Genomic DNA, 12,386 nt, shown 5'->3' on the forward strand with positions numbered 1-12,386 from the left:
GCCGCCCCCTAGACCCGCCTCGCCCAGCCCCGCAGGCTCCAGCCGGGCCCGCAGCGGCGCTGGAGCGGGCGAGCGGCGCGCAGCAGGAGGGGGCGACCGGGCCTGGAGCCCCGCGCCCCGCTCCCGCCCTTACATAACTGACTTTGAGTTTCCGGACCCAGGGACCCGCGAGCTGGGGCGCCGGCTGTCCCCGCCAGGGTGGCCCCGGCCGCCGCGCCAGCCCCACACCCTCCCTGCCAGGCTTGGTCTAGGGGACTTCCCTCTGTCTGGGTCTCCCGAGTCTCTCTGTCCGGTTCAGGCTCCATCTCACTCTCATCCTCGGGTTCCCTATGTCTCTCATCTCTCGTCTCTGTTTGGCTGTCTCTGCCTGTCTCTGTCCTCTGTCTTTCATCAAGAATTGTCTGGCCCTCACTACACTTCCCGGCAGGCCCCACCTCTTCGGGGTGGGACAGGACCCTTCCCCTCCAGCTTGTGGGAGGCAGAGACCTGTCCAGACCTACCCGAGTCCGAGTCCGAGCTCGATCCAGAAGTGGGGAGGGGAGAGGAGGGTTGGGGAAGGTGATTCCAGGACCCATAACTCCTGGGTCCGGAACGGACGGCCCCCTCTCCGCCTCTGAAGCCCTTTCCTCCAGAAGGAGGAGGCTTGGGGAGACCCTGGCTGGGGCTGGGCTTAGGGCAGCTGGGAATCCCTGTGAGAGCTGCCTAGTGTCTCGTCGGGGTCAGGTCCTCAGCTATTGAAGGGGAGCGGGAGGGGTTGGGGAGGGGCCAGAGCCAGCAAGCTCCCTACCTCCACCCAGTTCCAGACCTGGAAGATGGTCTTGGCAGGAGGCTGGGGCGGGGAGGGGATCAGTAGGAGGAGGCCCAAGGGACTTCTGCATGTTGGGGAGCGGGGCGGGATAGAATGACAGACCCTCAAGTCTAAGGGGCACCTCCTGGGGTCACTCCTTGCCTTTAAGGCTCTCTGGAGGAGTATCAGAGAGACACCTCAGAAATAACTAAATAAGACGTTAAAGCAGGTGTGAGGCGGGAATTATTATTATTATTTTGAGACGGAGTCTCGCTCTGTCACCTAGGCTGGAGTGCAGTGGTGTGATCTCGGCTCACTGCAACCTCTTCCTTCGGGTTCAAGTGATTCTCCTGCTTCAGCCTACTGAGTAGCTGGGATTACAGGCGCCTGCCACTATGCCTGGCTAATTTTTGTGTCTTTAGTAGAGACTGGATTTTACCACGTTGGTCAAGCTGGTCTGGAACTCCGGACCTCGTGATCTGCCCGCCTCAGCCTCCCAAAGTGCTAGGATTACAGGCGTGAGCCATAGCACCCAGCCGGGAATTATTAATTCTAAGTGGGGGGAAAACTTTGCAGAAGGAGATAGGAGGTTTGAGAAGAAAGGGAGCCAGAAGCTGAAGGGAGCAGAGAGGGAAGAAGGGAGGGAGGGAGGGAGGGAAGGGGACATCCAGTGCCCAGTAGGCTCTGCACTCAGAAGAACTGGGTTGAATCCTGACCCTTCCACTTTCCTGCTGTGTGACTTTGCATGAGTCATTTCACCTCTCTGAGCTCCAGGCTGTCCTTTGCCAATAATCTGGACCTTGCAGGCATAAGCAGCATTAAATAAGGCAATGTGTATGCAGACTGGAATGATACCTGGTCTGAGATTGGGCCAGTAGTGTGTTTTAAGAAGGGAATGGAGCGGGGAAGCCCTGAGGTTTCCCCTGTATGTACAGGAGAGTCAGGCACCACCTGCCAGGTCCCAGCAACATGGGACATGGGTGGAGTACCTGGATATGTGGGTGGCACTCACTGAGGCCAGGAGGCCTCACACCCAGCTGTCTCCTGATTGGCCCATCCCTGCACCTCCTAGCCCAGGGCTGGCCTCCCTCCTGTAGGCCCCAGGTGCCAACAGAAGCTCCCAGGCCACCTTACTCCCTAGACCAGTGTGGGTGGAGCCCTGGCAGGGCAGGGTCGGCACCCTCTCTGCAGAATGGACCATGGCCAGCAGCAGCCTGGCTGGCCGTGCTGGGCAGGAACATCCCAGTCTGGCTAGGAAGCTGCTGACTCTGTGCAGGCCCCATGGAGGCCCAGACCTCTGTTGGCTGGAGCTGGGCCCAGCTCATGGAATCTAGGCAGCAGGGTGAGACTGAAGCTGAGGTGGGAGTGAGGAGGGGAGATGCAAGGAGAGACTCCTGGAAAGGAATCCTAAGCAGAGGTGTGGAACCAAACTGAACTTCACTTGGTTATTCTCTAAGCCTTTCTTGAGCACCTGCTGTGCACCACATACAGGTCTGCCAGCCACAGAGCTGAACGGGATACTCACAGAGGACTCATCATAGAGTTATGGTGGCCTGAGATTTGTTAGGGATTTGCAGAATGATTCTGGATGACAGTTCCTGGGGATACGGGAGTTCAGAATTTTCCCAGGGCCTGAGATTCTGATATTAGTTTAATTTAATTTAATTTAATTTTTTTGAGACAAAGTCTCACTCTGTCACCCAGGCTGGAGTGCAGTGGCACAATCTTGGCTCACTGCAACCTCTACCTCCGAGGTTCAAGCAATTCTCTTGCCTCGGCCTCCCATGTAGCTGGGATTACAGGCACCTGCTACCATACCTGGCTAATTTTTGTATTTTTAGTAGAGACAGGGTTTTGCCATGTTGGCCAAGCTGGTCTCGAACTCCTGACCTCAGGTGATCTGCCTGCCTCGGCCTCCCAAAGTGCTGGGATTACAGGCTTGAGACACCACACCCGGCTGATTCTGATATTTATTTATTTGTTTATTTTTATTTAATTTATTTTTTTGAGATGGAGTCTTGCTCTGTCACTAAGGCTGGAGTGCAATGGCACAATCTCCGCTCACCGCAACCTACACCTCCTGGGTTCAAGCGTTCTGCCTCAGCCTCCCAAGTAGCTGGGATTACAGGCATGTGCCACTAATTTTTTAGGGGGTGTGTATTTTTAGTAGAGATGGAGTTTCACCATGTTGACTAGGCTGGTCCTGAATTCCTAACCTTGTGATCCACCCGCCTCGGCCTCCCAAAGTGTTGGTATTACAGGCACAAGCCACTGTGCCCAACCTCTGATATTTATTTTTATTTTTATTTTTTGAGATGGTGTCTTGCTCTGTTGCCCAGGCTGGAGTGCAATGGCATGCTCTTGGCTCACTGCGACCTGTACCTCCCGGGTTCAAGCAATTCTCCTGCCTCAGTCTCCCGAGTAGCTGGGACTACAGGCAAGTGCTACCATGCCCAGCCAATTTTTTTCTGTATTTTAAGTAGAGACAGAGTTTCACCGTGTTAGCCAGGATGATCTCGATCTCCTGACCTTGTAATCCACCTACCTTGGCCTCCCAAAGTGCTGGGATTACAGGCATGAGCCACCATGCCTGGCTGATTCTGATATTTATTAAAGGGGACAGGATTCCATTTCTTTATAGTCTGCAGGCTAGTCACTTTTTTTCTCTAGGTTTCAGTTTCCCTTTCCTTGAAATGAGTAGGGGAGAAAAGTCTAAAGTCTCCATGGGTCTTCCAGCACCTGTTACTACAGCCTCAGGACCTGGTTTGGGACTTAGTCTGCCCCCTACCCTCACCCCACATGAGGGGATAGGATGGAATGAGGTGAAGGCTGAGTATGATGGGCCCACAGGTCCTGTTCTTGGCCTGTGTTCTCTAATCATAGTTACAGCCACTGCCTGTTAAGCACTTACTATGCACAGCATTCTGTTCTAAGCCTTTAATATGCTGCATTAACTCATTCAATCCTTACAACCTCATGAGGGAAATATTCTTCCTGTTTTGCAGGAGTTTAGGGAGCTGAACAGACTTGACCAAAGTCACAAAGCTGGGAAATGGCTGAGCTGGGATTTGAATTTGGGTTCAACTTCAAAGCCCAGACTTAAGTGGGAGCCTCCACCCCACGGGTACTGAGGTGCCCACATTGTTCAGCCCTTACCTGTGGAACTGTTTGACCCCTGCTGGAGTAAGCTCTGAGCTCCGGGACGTTGAGGCTGGGGAGCTGGTGAACAAGCTGTGCTGCCTACGCTGGGTGGCTCCTGGGCCTAGCGCAGAGAGAAAGGGGCAGAGGGAGAAACGTGCAGGTCAGGCGGGGCCCACTAGTGGTTTCCCCAGAGGGCAGCCACAGCCAGCTACTGCCCAGGTGCAAGACTGGGCACTGAAAGGCAGCCTTGGGTATGTGGCCAACTTTAGACCTCAGTTTCCCCATCTGTAAAGCATAGACTTAAATGAGTGTAGACATTCCTTGACCCCTGGGTTAGTGGCTGAGATCAGCAATAGGGTAAAGGGTAAGAGGAGGGCTTGGAGTGACAGTGACTGAGTCTGTGAAGGAGGAGTTTGGGTCAGGAACAGCTTGGATCCTCGGCCAGCTGTTTGACAGCCATTCAGGTGAAGAGACTGAGGTTGGAGAGGTTCAGAGGCTTGTCTGTGCAGCCGGTACCCAGAAACTGAAAGGAAACAAATCAAGAGAAAACTCGGAGAACAAAATCCAGGCAGATGTGAGCTAGAATCCTGGGTTGGCCACTTAACTAGGCTTGGAGATGTGAAATGGCACCCCTGAGGACACAGGAAAGAGTCCCTTCACCTCACTGTCCTCATCTTTAAAGTGGGAATAGTAATAATTTCTCCTTTGGCCACTTCCTGGGTTTTTGCGAAGGTTAAAGGAGGTGAGGCATTTGTGGAATCAGGTGAGAATGTGGTTGCTGGTTATTTTTCAGTCCAAAGCTACAGTTCTGTGTGTGTGTTTGTAGTGGTGGAGAGCATTTCTGACAGCTTCTCTTTATCCTGGGGCTGTGCTGGAGAGAAGACCTAAGAATAACACCACTGGCTGGGCAAGCAGTGGCTCATACCTGTAATCCTAGCATTTTGGGAGGCCCATGCAGGTGGATCACCTGAGGTCGGGAGTTCAAGGCCAGACTGGACAACATGGTGAAACTCCGTCTCTACTAAAAATACAAAACATTAGCTGGGCATGGTGGTGGGCGCCTATAATCCCAGCTACTTGGGAGGTTGAGGCAGGAGAATCGTTTGAACCCAGGAGGCAGAGGTTGCAGTGAGCCAAGATAGTGCCGCTGCACTTCCCAGCCTGGGCAACAGGAACGAGGTTCCATCCCCTACTCCACCCCCACGCCCCGCTCAAAAAAAGCATTGTTCCAGATGTTTTATATGTATTAACTCATGTAATCCTCACATCAACCCTCCAAGGTGGATATTAATACTATCTCCAGTTTGCAGATGAATAAGTGAGGCATAGAGAAATTTTAAAAATGGTCCCAGTGTCACAAAAGGTAGAGCCATAAATAGTAAAGTCAGGATTTGCCCACGTTCTTTTTTTTTTTCTTTTTCTTTTCTTTTTTCTTTTTTTTTTTTTCAAGATAGAGTCTTACTCTGTTGTCCAGGCTGGAGTGCAGTGGTGCGATCTTGGCTCACTGCAACCTCTGCCTTCCAGGTTCAAGCAATTCTTGTGCCTTAGCCTCCTGAGTAGCTGGGATTACAGGTGCCTGCCACCATGCCTGGCTAATTTTGTATTTTTAGTAGAGATGAGGTTTCACAATGTTGGCCAGGCTAGTCTCAAACTCCTGACCTCAATTGTTCTGCCTGCTTCGGCCTCCCAAAGTGCTGGGATTACAGGTGTCAGGTTCTTTTATTGTGAGACAGGGTCTCACTCTGTCGCCCAGGCTAGAGTATAATGGGGTGATCACAGTTCACTGCAGCCTCAACCTCCTGAGCTCAAGGGAGCCTTCTACTTCGGCCTCCCAAATAGCTAGGACTACAGCGGCATGCCACCATACCCAGCTAATTTTTGTATTTTTTGTAGAGATGCGGTTTCGCCATGTTACCCAGGTTGGTCTTGAACTCCTGAGCTCAAACAATCCTTCCACCTCAGCCTCCCAAAGTGCTGGGCTTATAGGTGTGAGGTACTGCGCCCGGCTGGCCCAGGTTCTTAAAGTCTCCTCCTTGACGCACTCATCACAGTTGTAATTCAGTAGTTATTTACATAATTGTCTCGCCACTGCATTGTAGGCTCCATAAGGGGAGGGGGCATGTCTGTCTTCTTCAGACTGTATCCCCAACTCCTGGCACACAGCAGGTGCTCAGTTAATGTTTGTTCACAGGGATTCTGTTGCCTACTAGAGGGCTGGGCCCTGGAGGCCTGATGAGCTGAGGCTGGATTACCAGATTATTCCTGACTAGGGTGTCTGCCCCAGCAAGACCCCATAGGCAGAGGGAGGGCAGGGTTCCCTCCTGGCCCAGGCCCTGGCTGAAGAAGGGGCCCCAAGGGCTTGTTCTTGGCTGTGCTGTGTGTCTCACTGCTGTTCTTTGCTTCCATGTGCCACTGCGGTGATGGCTCCATGGCCTCTCCTGGACTGGCTGCGTGACCCCCAACGGCTGCTTCTGGGTGAGTAATAGTTTGACTTAACGACTGCCACGTGAGCTGATTTTAATGCGCGTCCTGTGGCTCTGAGGCCTTTGGGAAGCGTAAAGAGATGCCCTGAGGTAGGGGCAGAAACGCGAGGAGAGGGCTGTCTGTGAAGTTAGGGTCCTACCACAAGCAGGGCCTACCAATTAAACACACTGGGTGCTGATTTTTTGTTCACATAGTACAATGCAAAGGCCTTTGGGGCAGACTGGCTTGGAATAGAATCCTTTTCTGTCACTTACAGCTGGATGATTCTTTGCATCTCAACTTCATGTCTGCAAAATAAGAAAATGAATACTTACAGGACACAAGTACATTTGTTCTTTTATTCATGTAAGCCCCACAAGGGCAGGGATTTTTGTTCATCTATTCACTGCTGTATCTCCAGCACCTAGGAGTCCAGTTAATAAATATCTTAATTCATTTGGAAACATTCAGTGAGCACCTACTATGTGCTACTACACCCTTTTGTAGAGATGGGGTTTCGCCACGAATCCCCTATTTGCGCAAGAGACTGTGACTCCAGCTCAGGAGTTCAAGACCAACCTGGGCAACATGGCGAAACCCCATCTCTACAAAAGGGTGTAGTAGCACATAGTAGGTGCTCAAGGAATATTTTCAAAGGAATGAAGATATTTATTGACTGTTTACGGTACACCTATCAATGTCCTTGGTTTTAGATAAAATGGCTAATGGATATAAAGGGCCCAGCATGACAGGGGCTCAGTGAATGTGTTTTTTTTTTTTTTTTTTTTTTTGTTTTGTTTTTGAGATGGAGTTTCGCTCTTGTTACCCAGGCTGGAGTACAATGGCGCGATCTTGGCTCACCGAAACCTCCGCCTCCTGGGTTCAGGCAATTCTCCTGCCTCAGCCTCCTGAGTAGCTGGGATTACAGGCACGTGCCACCAGGCCCAGCTAATTTTTTTGTATTTTTAGTAGAGACGGGGTTTCACCATATTGACCAAGATGGTCTCGATCTCTTGACTTCGTGATCCACCCGCCTCGGCCTCCCAAAGTGCTGGGATTACAGGCTTGAGCCACCGCGCCCGGCGGGGCTCAGTGAATGTGAATCCCCTATTTGCTCAATAGACTGTGACTTTCTTGCGGACCAGGGCTCTGGTAAAGTGAGCTCTGGGTCCTTTGCACTTAGTAAGGGGCCGAGAACCCAGCATGTATCAATCAGCACAGAGAGGGGCCTGGGCAACTGGACTTCCTGGAAGGGAGTGACAGAGCCTCTAGTTTTTTTTTTTTTTTTTTTTTTTAATATGGGGTTTCACGATGATGGCCAGGCTGGTTTTGAACTCCTGAACTCAGATGATGCACCCACCTCGGCCTCCCAAAGTGCTAGGATTACAGGTGTGAGCCACCATGCCCAGCGAGCATCTAGTTTTCATCAGAAGAGAGACGCAGCTGGGAAGATTTGGGGCAGAATGGGAGAGCTGGGGAGGGACCCTGCCCTTCTAGTATTGCCACTTTCCTAGCTGTGTGACCCTGGACAAGGCATGCTCTTCTCTGAGTCTTGGAGACCTCATCTGTGTTGTATATATCTCAACACTTTCCCCGCGTAGGTGTGGGAAGGAGTCGATGAGAAGAACCCAACGCAGGGCCCCATTTGCTAACTGTTGTTTCTTCCCAGCTCTGGGCTCATTTTACAATTCTGGGAGAGGACCAAGTGTTCCTTTTTCTGGCTCCTTTCTCCTACTTTTTTCCTTTTTTTTTTTTTTTTGAGACAGACTCTAGTTCTATCGCCCAGGCTAGAGTGCAGCGGCATGATCTCGGCTCACTGCAACCTCCACCAGGTTCAAGAGATTCTCCTGCCTTAACCTCCCAAGTAGCTGGGATTACAGGCACCCACCACCATGCCCAACTAATTTTTATATATTTTTTTTTTTTTTTTTTTTTTGAGACGGAGTTTTGCTCTTGTCACCCAGGCTGGAGTGCAATGGCGCGATCTCGGCTCACCGCAACCTCCGCCTCCTGGGTTCAGGCAATTCTCCTGCCTCAGCCTCCTGAGTAGCTGGGATTACAGGCACGCGCCACCATGCCCAGCTAATTTTTTTTGTATTTTGAGTAGAGACGGGGTTTCACCGTGTTGACCAGGTTGGTCTCGATCTCTCGACCTCGTGATCCACCCGCCTCGGCCTCCCAAAGTGCTGGGATTACAGGCTTGAGCCACCGCGCCCGGCCTAATTTTTATATTTTTTAGTAGAGACAGGGTTTCACTGTGTTGGCCAGGCTAGTCTTGAACTCCTGACCTTGTGATCCACCCGCCTTGGCCTCCCAGACTGCTAGAATTACAAGTCTACTTTTAACTTCTCACCCAGTTGGGACTGGAATCCCAGGATCCCCTGAACTTCCCAGCAGGCTGACCAGGGGCCCTGGGACTAGGGTTGGGCTCTGCCTGGTGTGGGAGGAGCTGAGTGGATGTTCCAGTTTAACCACTCTTGCTGTGTGACTTAGTTCCATAACCCCTTCTCTGCCTCAGTTGCCTTACCTGTAAAGTAGGGTTATTAAAAGACACCTCCCTTGAAGAACCATTTAATTAGGAAACAGGCAGATTAGGCATTATTATCCCTATTGTTATTTGGCTCTGGTTGAGGTGGCTCTAGGGAGGGCCCTGGAGAAATACATCCCACCGTGGCCCAGGGAGCCCAGGACTCTCTAGTCATCATGTATATTATTGCCATTTATTGGCTGTTTCTTAGGGGCTGGGCAGGTTATGTGCTATTTCAGACACATTATCTCACGCACTCCTCCTAGCGACCTGGAAGACCCTCTCAAGCAGGTATTATCATCCCCGCTTCATGGCACTGGGTAAGTCAAGTGAGTCACTCAGAATTCCACAGCTCTTTAGAGTTGCAGCTGCGGCTCAGACCCAAGCTCACTTCAAGGCCCAAATTCTATTTATTTATTTATTTTTTTGATGATGTCTTCCTCTGCTGCCCAGGCTAGAGAGCAGTGGTGTGTTCTTGGCTGACTGCAACCTCTGCCTCACGGGTTCAAATGATTCTCCTGTCTCAGCCTCCTGAGTAACTGGGACCACAGACATGTGCGACGACGCCTGGCTAATTTTTATAGTTTTAGTAGAGATGCGGTTTTACCATATTTGTCAGGCTGCTTTAAAACTCCTGACCTCAGGTGATCTGGCTGCCTCAGCCTCCCAGAGTGCTGGGATTACAGGTGTGAGTCACCGCACCTGGCCCCAAGGCCCAAATTCTTAGTGTGAAACTCTCTTATCCCCCCAGGGAGGCAGAGTCCACATCTAAATTCTCTTTGTCCATCTCCAGTGACCAGTACAGGGCTGGTGGGAGCTACTGGCGTGTTTGTCAGATGAATAAATTCACACACCCACACTGCACCCCCACCCAGGCCTGCTGCTGTAAGAGTTTAAAGAGAAAAGGTAATAGAAAACAGGAGAAGGCTGGACAGCCTGGTGCTTGAGGATCAGGCAGGCCTGCCTTTGAATCTTGTACCTAGTGTTTACCAGCTACGTGACCTTAGGCAAGATATCTAACCTCTTGGAGCCTTGGCTTCCTTACCTGTAAAGTGACAATAATTACCTACCTCTTAGACTTCTTGTGAGTATTAAATAAGAGGCCCATGTGAGCATTCAACAAATAGTAACAAGCCGGGCGCGGTGGCTCACGCCTGTAATCCCAGCACTTTGGGAGGCCGAGGCGGGTGGATCATGAGGTCAAGAGATCAAAACCATCCTGGTCAACATGGTGAAACCCCATCTCTACTAAAAATACAGAAAATTAGCTGGGCGTGGTGGCGCGTGCCTGTAATCCCAGCTAGTCAGGAGGCTGAGGCAGGAGAATTGCCTGAACCCAGGAGGCAGAGGTTGCGGTGAGCTGAGATTGCGCCATTGCACTCCAGCCTGAGCAACAAGAGCGAAACTCTATCTCAAAAAAAAAAAAAAAAAAAAAAAAAGTCCAAATAGTAACAGTGGTTGTTGTTATAATTATGAACATGATTTGGGGATTATAAAGCTGTTCCTCTTGGGATAGGAGAGACCAGGTCTGGCAGAGAACTGCTGGGGTGGGTGAATAGCAGCCTAGTCTGACAGGCTCCTAAGGCATGTGAAGGGAGGGAGGTGGCCTCATGGAAGTAAGAACATACCTCCCTTTCCTAGTCATCTGCTTTTCCTCCGTGTCAGGCCCTGTGCTGGGCATGGGGCCCACAGATGAATCTGTGTGGTCCTTCCCCACCTTCCCCACAAGGCGCTGAGTCTAGTTGGGAACAAGGATCCAGAAACTACCAACTCCACCTTTATCGAATAGGTGTTCTTAGGCAGAAGGAAGGAAAGGAGATTCTAATGGAAGGAACTGCATGTGCCAAGGTACAGAGACATGACCTGCACTTGGGGGAATGCAGCTGAAGTGACAGGCTCAAGACCCAGTGAAGAGGACTTAACCCATAGCAATGGGGAGCTACTGGATATTAAGCAGGGAGGGGCAGGGACAGGGGCAGTGGGAACTGTCCAGGCGAGAGATGCCAAGATCTTGGGCAGGGGACTGTGCCATGGGATGGGAGCAGTGGGCAACAGGAAGTCTGTTCAGGAGGCAGAGCCAGCGGGGAATGATAATGAACTACAGCGGCCAGGAAGGAGAGGAGAGGGCCAGAGAGATCTTGGGGCCTGGGGCCAGTGGGCCCACTGGGGCCTCTGGCTGAGGGACAGATCTGGGAGGAGGAGGCAGAGCTGGGTTGAGGGTAAAAGCCATTCAACCGCTCTCACTACCTTTCCCCTCAGCTTCCCAGGCAGCAGTTATGTCTAAGCTGGACACTGGGGCAAAGCCTGTGGCCACCAGGGCCCAGGGCTCCCACTCCTATCTCAGGGGTCCCTTGTGGTGACCCTGCTAGGTCTGGTAGGGATGAGACCTCTTTGGTGGTGGGGGTCAGCCAGGAGCTGTGTGGCGCAGAAAAGCCCTGGGTTCTAGACCTACCAGTGTTACTGAATGTCTGTGGGACCTCAGGAATCGCCAGGCATGGTGGCTCACACCTGTAATCCCACCACTTTGGGAGGCTGAGGCAGGAAGATCACTTGCGCCCAAGAGTTCAAGACAAGCCTAGGCAACATGGAGCAACCCCATCTCTACAAAAATACGAAAATCAGCTGGGCATTGTGCGTGTGCCTGATGTTCCAACTACTTGGGAGGCTGAGGTGGGAGGATCCCTGAGCCCACAAGGATGAGGCTGCAGTGAGCTGTGATGGCACCATTATACTCCATCCTGGGTGATAAAGTGAGACCCATGTAGGAAGGAAAGAAGGAAGGGAAGGGAGGAAAGGAAGGGAAGGAAAAGAAAGAGAGAACGAACTCCCATCACTCCCTCTCTCTTGCTCTCCTTTCCTTGCCTTGAGAGTGAGAATAAGAAAACCTGTTTTGCTTGCCTCAAAGATTCAGTGATAAAATACAACTAGAGATAGGAAACATTTATTGAGAACCGACATGCTAGGTTCTGGGGACACAAAGGTGACTCACACAGGGTTCCTGCTCCTTATGGACGCATCGCCATTTGCAGAATGAGCCCAGGGGAGCAGGTGGTTAACTCTTTCAGGGAATCAGGGGAAAAGAGCTAGGCTGGGCTTTGAAGGATGAGTAAGAGCTCTCTAGGCAGGCAGTGGTGGGAACAACTTTCTAGGTACAGGAACAGGATGTGTCAAGGTTCAAGCCTGCATACGGTGCTCAGGATAGATGAGCACTGTCATTGGTATGGCTGGATCACAAAGGGAGAGGCAGGCAGTGACAGAGGATGAGGCTGATCAGGGAAGCAGGGCCCAAGTCAGGCAGGGCTTTGGGGAGTCCCCAGCTTCTCCCCCTCCTCTGCACTACCCCGGCCAGATCAAGTGGCTGCCTCTCTCAGGAGTCAATAACCAGGGAGCACTGGCAGCCCTGACACTGAAAAGCCATGTGGTCCCCAGTCAGTCACTTCCTGTCTACCCCTCAGTTTCCACCTCAGT

At 51.6% G+C, this 12,386-nt stretch overlaps 1 protein-coding gene across 2 annotated transcripts in view; it reads left to right on the forward strand.

Moving 5' to 3' along the window:
* Positions 1-12,386, forward strand: part of EPB41 (erythrocyte membrane protein band 4.1) — a 237,568-nt gene that overhangs the window by 473 nt on the left and 224,709 nt on the right. Inside the window, exon 1 of one of the 2 annotated variants that reach the window (XM_074380399.1) lies at positions 1,454-6,403. The exons of the other annotated variant lie outside the window; for it this stretch is intronic. The gene's annotated coding sequence lies outside the window, so the exon portion shown is untranslated. Of the gene's footprint in view, positions 1-1,453; positions 6,404-12,386 lie in introns of those variants that run through there. 2 annotated transcript variants of the gene reach the window in all.

The sequence above is a fragment of the Saimiri boliviensis genome, chromosome 11, assembly GCF_048565385.1.
Source record: "Saimiri boliviensis isolate mSaiBol1 chromosome 11, mSaiBol1.pri, whole genome shotgun sequence".
NCBI classification, from domain to species: Eukaryota; Metazoa; Chordata; class Mammalia; order Primates; family Cebidae; genus Saimiri; species Saimiri boliviensis.